This window comes from Nycticebus coucang, chromosome 6 (assembly GCF_027406575.1).
Source record: "Nycticebus coucang isolate mNycCou1 chromosome 6, mNycCou1.pri, whole genome shotgun sequence".
Classification (NCBI taxonomy): domain Eukaryota; kingdom Metazoa; phylum Chordata; class Mammalia; order Primates; family Lorisidae; genus Nycticebus; species Nycticebus coucang.
The window spans coordinates 32535836-32543423 of record NC_069785.1 but is presented as its reverse complement, the minus strand read 5'-3'; positions in this window follow the sequence as shown (position 1 = coordinate 32543423).

Sequence of the window (7588 nt, the reverse complement as noted above, 5' to 3'; positions counted from 1 at the left end):
TCCAACTCCTGGGCTTAGGCGATTCTCTTGCCTCAGCCTCCCGAGTAGCTGGGACTACAGGCGCCCGCCACAATGCCCGGCTATTTTTTGGTTGCAGTCTGGCCGGGGCTGGGCTTGAACCCGCCACCCTCGGTATATGGGGCCGGTGCCCTACCGACTGAGCCACAGGCGCCGCCCAATTTTCTTTTACTGTAATCATGTGAGGTAGATATTGTTGTCTCCAGTTAGGAAATTAAGGCTTGGTAACCTGCTATAAGGTCATCCAGCCTTGAATAGACTCACTATCACCTTTATTTTACAAGAAAGTCTGTGCTCTAAAGACAATGTAGATTCTGCTGTGTGACTTTTTGGAATTGAAATTGCCTTTATCACTTATCAGCTGCGTGACCTTTGGCCCACTATACTTCGCTGTGCCTCAGTTTCTTCATGCATAATCAGCCTAATGGTGCCTACTCAGTAAAGCATTTGGCCTAGTGCCTGGCCAATCTTTCAAGCTCGAGACATTTGATAGCTAATGTTATTATGCTGTCCTGCATAGGTAACAAGTGGTAAGGGTGGGCGGTGCCTGTAGCTCAGTGACTAGGTCACAGGCCCCATATACTGAGGATGGCGGGTTCAAACCCGGCCCCAGCCAAACTGCAACAAAAATAGCTGGGTGTTGTGGCAGGTGTCTGTAGTCCCAGCTACTCGGGAGGCTGAGGCAAGAGAATCGCCTAAGCCCAGGAGCTGGTGGTTGCTGTGAGCTGTGACTCCACAGCACTCTACCAAGGGTGACAAAGTGAGACTCTGTCTCTAAAAAAAAAAAAAAGTGGTAAGTACTATGAGCACTGCAGGTCAATTGTATACAAGTTCAGGGGAAGGGAAGGTCACTCCAACTGGGAGGACAGGAAGGTGAGCAGATTAAAGCAGGGTCATGAAGAATTCACTTAAATTAGGGGCTTTAAAAAAAGTAAGACTTGAACATTGAGATTACCCACATATAAAAGTTAGAAACAGCTTAGTGAGGAAGATAACAGCAGCTTGTCATATGTCATCTGTAGGAGTGACAAGCAATAAAAACACAAGCAAATAGGAGGGAAGAAGTGGCTCAAGCCTGAAAGCCTGCATTCTGGGAGCTGAGGCTGGTGGATTGCTCGAGCTCAGGGGTTCAGCAAGAAGAAGATACTGTCTCTACTAAAAAAAAAAAAAAAAAAAAATATATATATATATATATATATATATATATTACATAAGCCAAGTGTGGTGGAGGGTGCCTATAGCCCTAGCTACTCCAGAGTCTGAGGCAAGAGGATCATTTGAATTCAAGAGTATAAGGTTGCTGTGAGCTATGATGATGTGATGGCACTCTACCCAGGGATATAGAATGAGATTCTGTCTCAAAAACAAACAAACAAAACTTCAAGCAAATAAAGTAGATTGTTACAGAGTGATAATTAAGCAGGGTAGGAAAGAAAGTGAGGCTTTCTACCACCACAGGGGTGGGATTGGTGAGGGATTACAGGGAAGACTTGATTCTATCTAAAGGTATAAAGCTGTTCATATGTAAGTTAACTGCTATCTGAGAATGTATACTGAATATTGGCACAGACTAAGTGAAATGCAAATACTTTCAGAAACAGGGGCATTAGTAATGCAAATACAAAAAAAATCTGATTTAAGCCGAACAACAACAAAACACCCTAATCAATCTTTGAATGATTTGATCTGTGAATTCACATTCTCATGATTTTGACTACAAAAGATAATTTTTTGTTGTCCTGAGTTTGTCTCATCTTATCTGGAACTAAGTAAGATCAGTCAAGGCCATCCTATTCTTATTGCTCATTCATTAGTTCAAATATTTTACTGAGCCCTTACTACCTGTGGCACTACACCATAATTGGGGAATATAGTAGAGATTCTTTCCTGGGAGTTCTCATTTCTTGCTCCAAAGACCTTTTGGAACAGGAGAACATATCAGGAGAATCCCAGGCAGGGTCTAACACTTGCCTGTTAATGTTTGTGAATATAGAATAGAGAGCACCTGGTAATATACAAGATCCAGTGAGGTGATCTATGGGGAGAAAACAGAGTACTCTTTTCCTGCTATTTTTTATTTTTTGAGACAGACTCTCATTCTGTTGTCCCAGGCTAGAGTGCCATGGATTCCAGCCTAGCTGAGAGTAACATCATATTCCTGAACTCCTCCCAGAGTTCTAGAATTAGACATGAGCCACTGTGCCTGGGTCTCAGAGTACTCTTGACTGGAGAGTTTTGGAAAAGATTTTAATGCTCCTAAAATGTATTTATTTATTTATTTTTATAGACATGATCTCCTTCTGTCATCCAGGCTACAGTGCATGGCCCGATTATTGTTTGCTGCAACACTGAATTTCTAGGCCTGCCTCAGCCTCTCAAGTCGCTGGACTACAGTTGTGCCCCCAGCTAATTTTTTTCTCCAGTTTTTTTATTGTTGGGGATTCATTGAGGGTACAAGAAACCAGGTTACACTGATTGCATTTGTTAGGTAAAGTCCCTCTTACACACCCAGCTAATTTTTTTTTTTTTTTGAGACAGAATCTCATTATGTCACCCTCAGTAGAGTGCTAGGGTGTCACAGCTCACAGCAACCTCAAACTCTTGGGCTTAAGTGATTCTCTTGTCTCAGTCTCCCAAGTCAGTGGGACTACAGGTGCCCACCACAACGCCCCGGCTGTTTTTCTGTTATTATTGTCATTGTTGTTTGGCAGGCCTGGGCCAGGTTCAAACCTGCCAGCTCCAGTGTATGTGGCCCGCGCCCTAGCCACTGAGCTACAGGTGCCGAGCCAATTTTTAATTTTTTCGTACAATTAAAAATTGTACAAAATCGACAATTTTGTCAAGCAAATTGAAGATTTTCAATCAAATTGACAAGGTTTCACTATGTTCCCCCAGGCTGGTCTTAAACTTCTGAACTCAAGTAATCCTCCCACCTGGGCCTCCCAAAGTGCTGGAATTACAGGCATGAACTACTGCACCTGCCATCCCAAATTTTATTTGAACTAAGAATTGTTGTCTGCCTTTCACATTCCTCCATTCACCCTACTTTGCTCTTCTTCCTCCTGTACCTGTTGGCATATTTTGTGATTCAAATTTACTACATATATTTTTTCTTTTTTTCCACCTATCTTCTGTTCCTCACAGTTTGTCCCTGGGCTCAGCCCCAAGCCTGAAGGGGCAGTAAATTAATGGATTCAGAGTTGCTGCTCAAACACTGATTCCCATGGAAACCAAAGGACTAAGAAAACAAAAGGGAAGGAAGAGGCAGCCACTGCGTGACCTCTTATCCTCACCCTCTAAATTCTTTTTGCTTTGGGGCATGAAGGCAAGAGCTTATTTTTATAACCAGTGAAATGAAATAACCTGACAGTCTCTTCCTCCCCCTACATTTCTTAATAACCTCGCTTGACAGTAAAAAAAAAAAAAAAAAAAAAAAAAAAAGACAGTGGGACATCGCCACCTGGTGGTAAAAGTTCCAAGTTACAGCTAAGAAGAGAGCGGACCTAATTACTAAGCGAGAACATCATTATTAAGTAGCTGCAAAGGAAGAGGATGCAAATATGTAACTGAGAGGTCAAAGACGGAAAATAAAAGATTATTCTGAAATGTGAACGACAGGTTCTGTGTGGGCAACGTCGGCCTTTATTCCCACCCGGGTGCGGGTGAGCTGAGTTTGAGAAGGAAGTCAGCACGTGGGTTAAGGTGGATGGAAATTTAAAGGGTTGGAAGGGTAGGGGTTGGCACATTCTCTCTTTCCTGGGTGGGACATTCTATGCATTTATTTCTTCCAGTTGGTTCTGTTTGGGTGGGTCCCTCCATTTGACTCTATCAGTAAACACTCCTAGGGAAGTGGTGAACTGTCATGCATTAGTGCTTGTTTCTTTTCACATATACTTTTTTTCAAAATTTAAATATCATCAGACCAGTATGGTGGGTCATGCCTGTAATCCTACCACTTGGCAGGCGGAGGCAGGGGATTGCTGGAGCTCAGGAGTTGGGACCAGCCTGAGGAAGAATAAGACCCTGTTTCTACTAAAACAAAAATAGAAAAACCAGCTGGGCACTGTGGCAGGTGCCTGTAGGCCCAGCTACTCAGGAGGCTGAGGCAAGAGAATCAGTTGAGTCCAAGAGTTTGGGGTTTCTGTAAGCCATGATGCCATATCACTCTACTGATGGCAATAAAGTGAGACTCTGTCTCAAAATAAAAAAAAAAAGAAGAAGAAGAAATCCTCCAGAAACCTTTCCCCTAAACCTCAAACAAACAAACAAATGCTACAACTAATTATCTTCTCCTTTAAAGCACCACTGCCTCCTCATTTTGCCTTCTCTATTATTAGGCTTTACATCTCCTTTCCTTGTCCTGCAAAACAAAACCAAAACCAGAAATATGAATAAAACCAAAATAACCACAAAACTCAGTCCTTTTATTGAGACACTTTTCTTTTTTTTTGGCCGGGCCTGGGTTTGAACCTGCCACCTCCAGCATATGGGACTGGCGCCCTACTCCTTGAGCCACAGGCGCTTCCCTATTGAGACACTTTTCACATCCAACATTTTCTTTCTATTTCTGCAGGTACTTCCTAGTCCAGATCTTTACCACTTTGGGAATCAGCTCTAACCCTCATACTTCAAGTAAATCTTCTCCCTCTTTCCACCTGTCTGCTGTTTCTCATAGCTCTGGGCTCAGCCCCCAGCCTAGAGGGGCAGGAAGTGAATTCAAAAGTGCTACTCAACCATTGATTTTCTTACTCCAGACTACCCTTTCACTATCACCTTCATCCTCTGCTTCAGAATCCTACAAACTGTTTCTTCAGTATCACTTGTATCAGCCCCTCATCTATCCTCAAGTTGCAACTACATTCAGTCAAAACTACTTGGCCTGGCTCCTGAGGCCTCTTCTCCCTCTGGCCTTATTCTTATCCAGTAATATTTCCTTTCCCTCCCTGCCTCTTCCTTCCTGGGCTCCAGGTTGGCCAGGCTCTTCCTGTTCCCACACTCATTCCCACCTGTGTACCTCCAACTATCTTAAAGCCCTCCTTCCCTCCTGAACCAAGCTAGGAAGTTCTCTAGAGAGAAAAAGAAGTTCCATAGAGTAGATATAATGATTAAGAGCTTGTAAAACCTCAAGGTTAAAGACACGGAGGGGAAGAAAATGGTGAAGATAATTAACTAGAAGCTATAGGAAAAACAAAAACCTAAGAACAAGACCAGGAAAGAACAGCAAAGGAATAGATAGCTAACTAGGAAAATAGTAGGATAAGAACAACAAAGAAGGCTCCAGAACAACAAAGAGGAAGGCAACCAGTAACTCCAGAGAAAACATAAGAACTCTACAAGACAGGCAAGGTCAGTTCTGACACACACTAAATATCCTCTGGCATATTTTTGAGTCAAGAAGGATGTCAGAAAGGAGAATTCATTAGAGCAGAGCATTTTCTTTTGAACGATGCGTAGTCTGCATTCTTATCTGGTTATGTGAACAACATTTACAAAGTTCTAATGTAATAATCTTTAGGCAAATGCTTTTCATTGTATTTTTGTATTTGAATAAAGGTAGCCTACTGATGGTTGTGGAATAGAATATAAATATTATCAACTCTGACAATTAAACGGTATAGAATAACTTCCTAAGATAGGCTGGATGCCATCAAACGGAAAGTGCAAGATGAAGAAGAGGAAGAGGGGCTCAGTGTGGTGGCTCATGCCTGTAATCCTAGCTGTCTGGGAGGCCGAGGGGGGTGGATTGCTTGAGTTCAGGAGTTTGAGACCAGCCTGAGCAAAGGTGAGACATCCATCTCTACTAAAAACAGAAAAACTGAGGCAAGAAGATCACTTGAGCCCATGAGTTGGAGGTTGCTGTGAGCTATGATGCCATTGCATTCTACCCTGGGTGACAGCTTGAGACACTGTCTCAAAAAAAAAAAAAAAAGAGAAGAAGTGGTAAAGAGGGGCCAGTTGTGGTGGCTTACACCTGTAATCTGACTACTGTGGGAGGCTAAGGCCAGAGGATTGCTTGAGCTCAGGAGTTTAAGACCTGAGCAAGAACGATGACCCATCTCTATTAAAAATAGAAAAACTAGCTGGGTGATATGGCCTATAGTCCCAGCTACTTGGGAGGCTGTAGCAAGAGGATTGTTTGAGCCCAAGAGTTTGAGGTGTCTATGAACTATGACACCATGGGGCACTCTACCCAGGGTGACAGAGTGAGATTGTCTCAAAAAAAAAAAAAGAAAAAAAGGGAGAGAGGTGGAGGGAAGGGTGGGATTTTATAGTTATTTCTTATAAAGTGAAAAGACAAGAGATTTGACTACATTCAAATATTTGTTGCTAATTCAACAAATATTTAGTGAATACCTGGTATGTTCAGGGTAGCTTCTTAGTGCTGGAAATTCAGTGTTGTACAATATAGTCACAAATCTCTGCCTGCTTACAAAGGCAATAGAAAAGCTGTATCGCAGATCTAATTATAACGTGGGGGGAGAGGGGTTGGTGGCAAAAATAAGCAGATTGTATAATATTGTTTAATTATAAAATAGACATAGCAGCATATTGTTCAGAGATAGAAATTTAAAAAAATTGAAAAAAAATCATTTGTAAAACTTTGAGGGAAAGACTAAAGGTAGGAGTAGAGGATAGCTGCTTTCCTCATGAGCCCCTCTGCATTTTTTTTTTTTTTTTTAGGCATTTGGAAAAAATATGGAATCTGGGTCCTTTATTCTGCTACTGAAATAAATTCCAGTTGGTTCAAAGGCTTAAGTACAAACATCACATAAACATAGTATGAGAAGTACATGCAGAATGAGCATATTTGTTTATAATCTTAGAGTTGAGAGAGTCTGTTTAGAAGAATGAATCTCAGAAACCCCAAAGGAACTATATAAACATACAAAGCAACTACAGGAGAAAATCTGCCTTCAGCAAGATCAAAAGGAATTACATAAGATTAACTAAAAATTAATCATTTTTAATATACGAAGCATGCAATGAGTTAACTGCACAATGATAACCCATACAAAATTATAAATAACCTAAAAGTGGTCATAATTCACAGAAGTACAAACCATCAATTAATTTTAAGTACCTGAATACATACTAAGAAAAGGAAAAAAGTCCAGACTAAATGAAGGCCAGATTGGTGGCTCTCGAATATAATCCTAGCACTTTGGACGGTTAGGATCGAAGGATCACTCAGGTCAGGAATTTAAGACCAGCTTGAGCAAGAGTGACATCCTGTTTCTACAAAAAATTAAAAAATTAGCCAGGCATGGTAGTGAGTACCTGTAGTCCCAGCTACGTAGGAGGCTGAGGCAGGAGGACAGCTCAGCCCAGGGGTTTGAGGTTGCTGTGATCTATGACCTATAAGCTATGGTGATGCCATTGTACTACAGCTTGAGTAACAGAATGAGACTCTCACTCTCAAAAAAAAAAAAAAAAAAAAAAGGGCTGAAATCCATTCCATTACCTATTGACATTTGTTTTGGTTCCTTGGGTCACATGCTCTCTGGCTGCTCCTTCCCTGGATGCTCCCCCAGAGCTCAGCCATCATTCTGAGAGGCCACTTGGAATTACT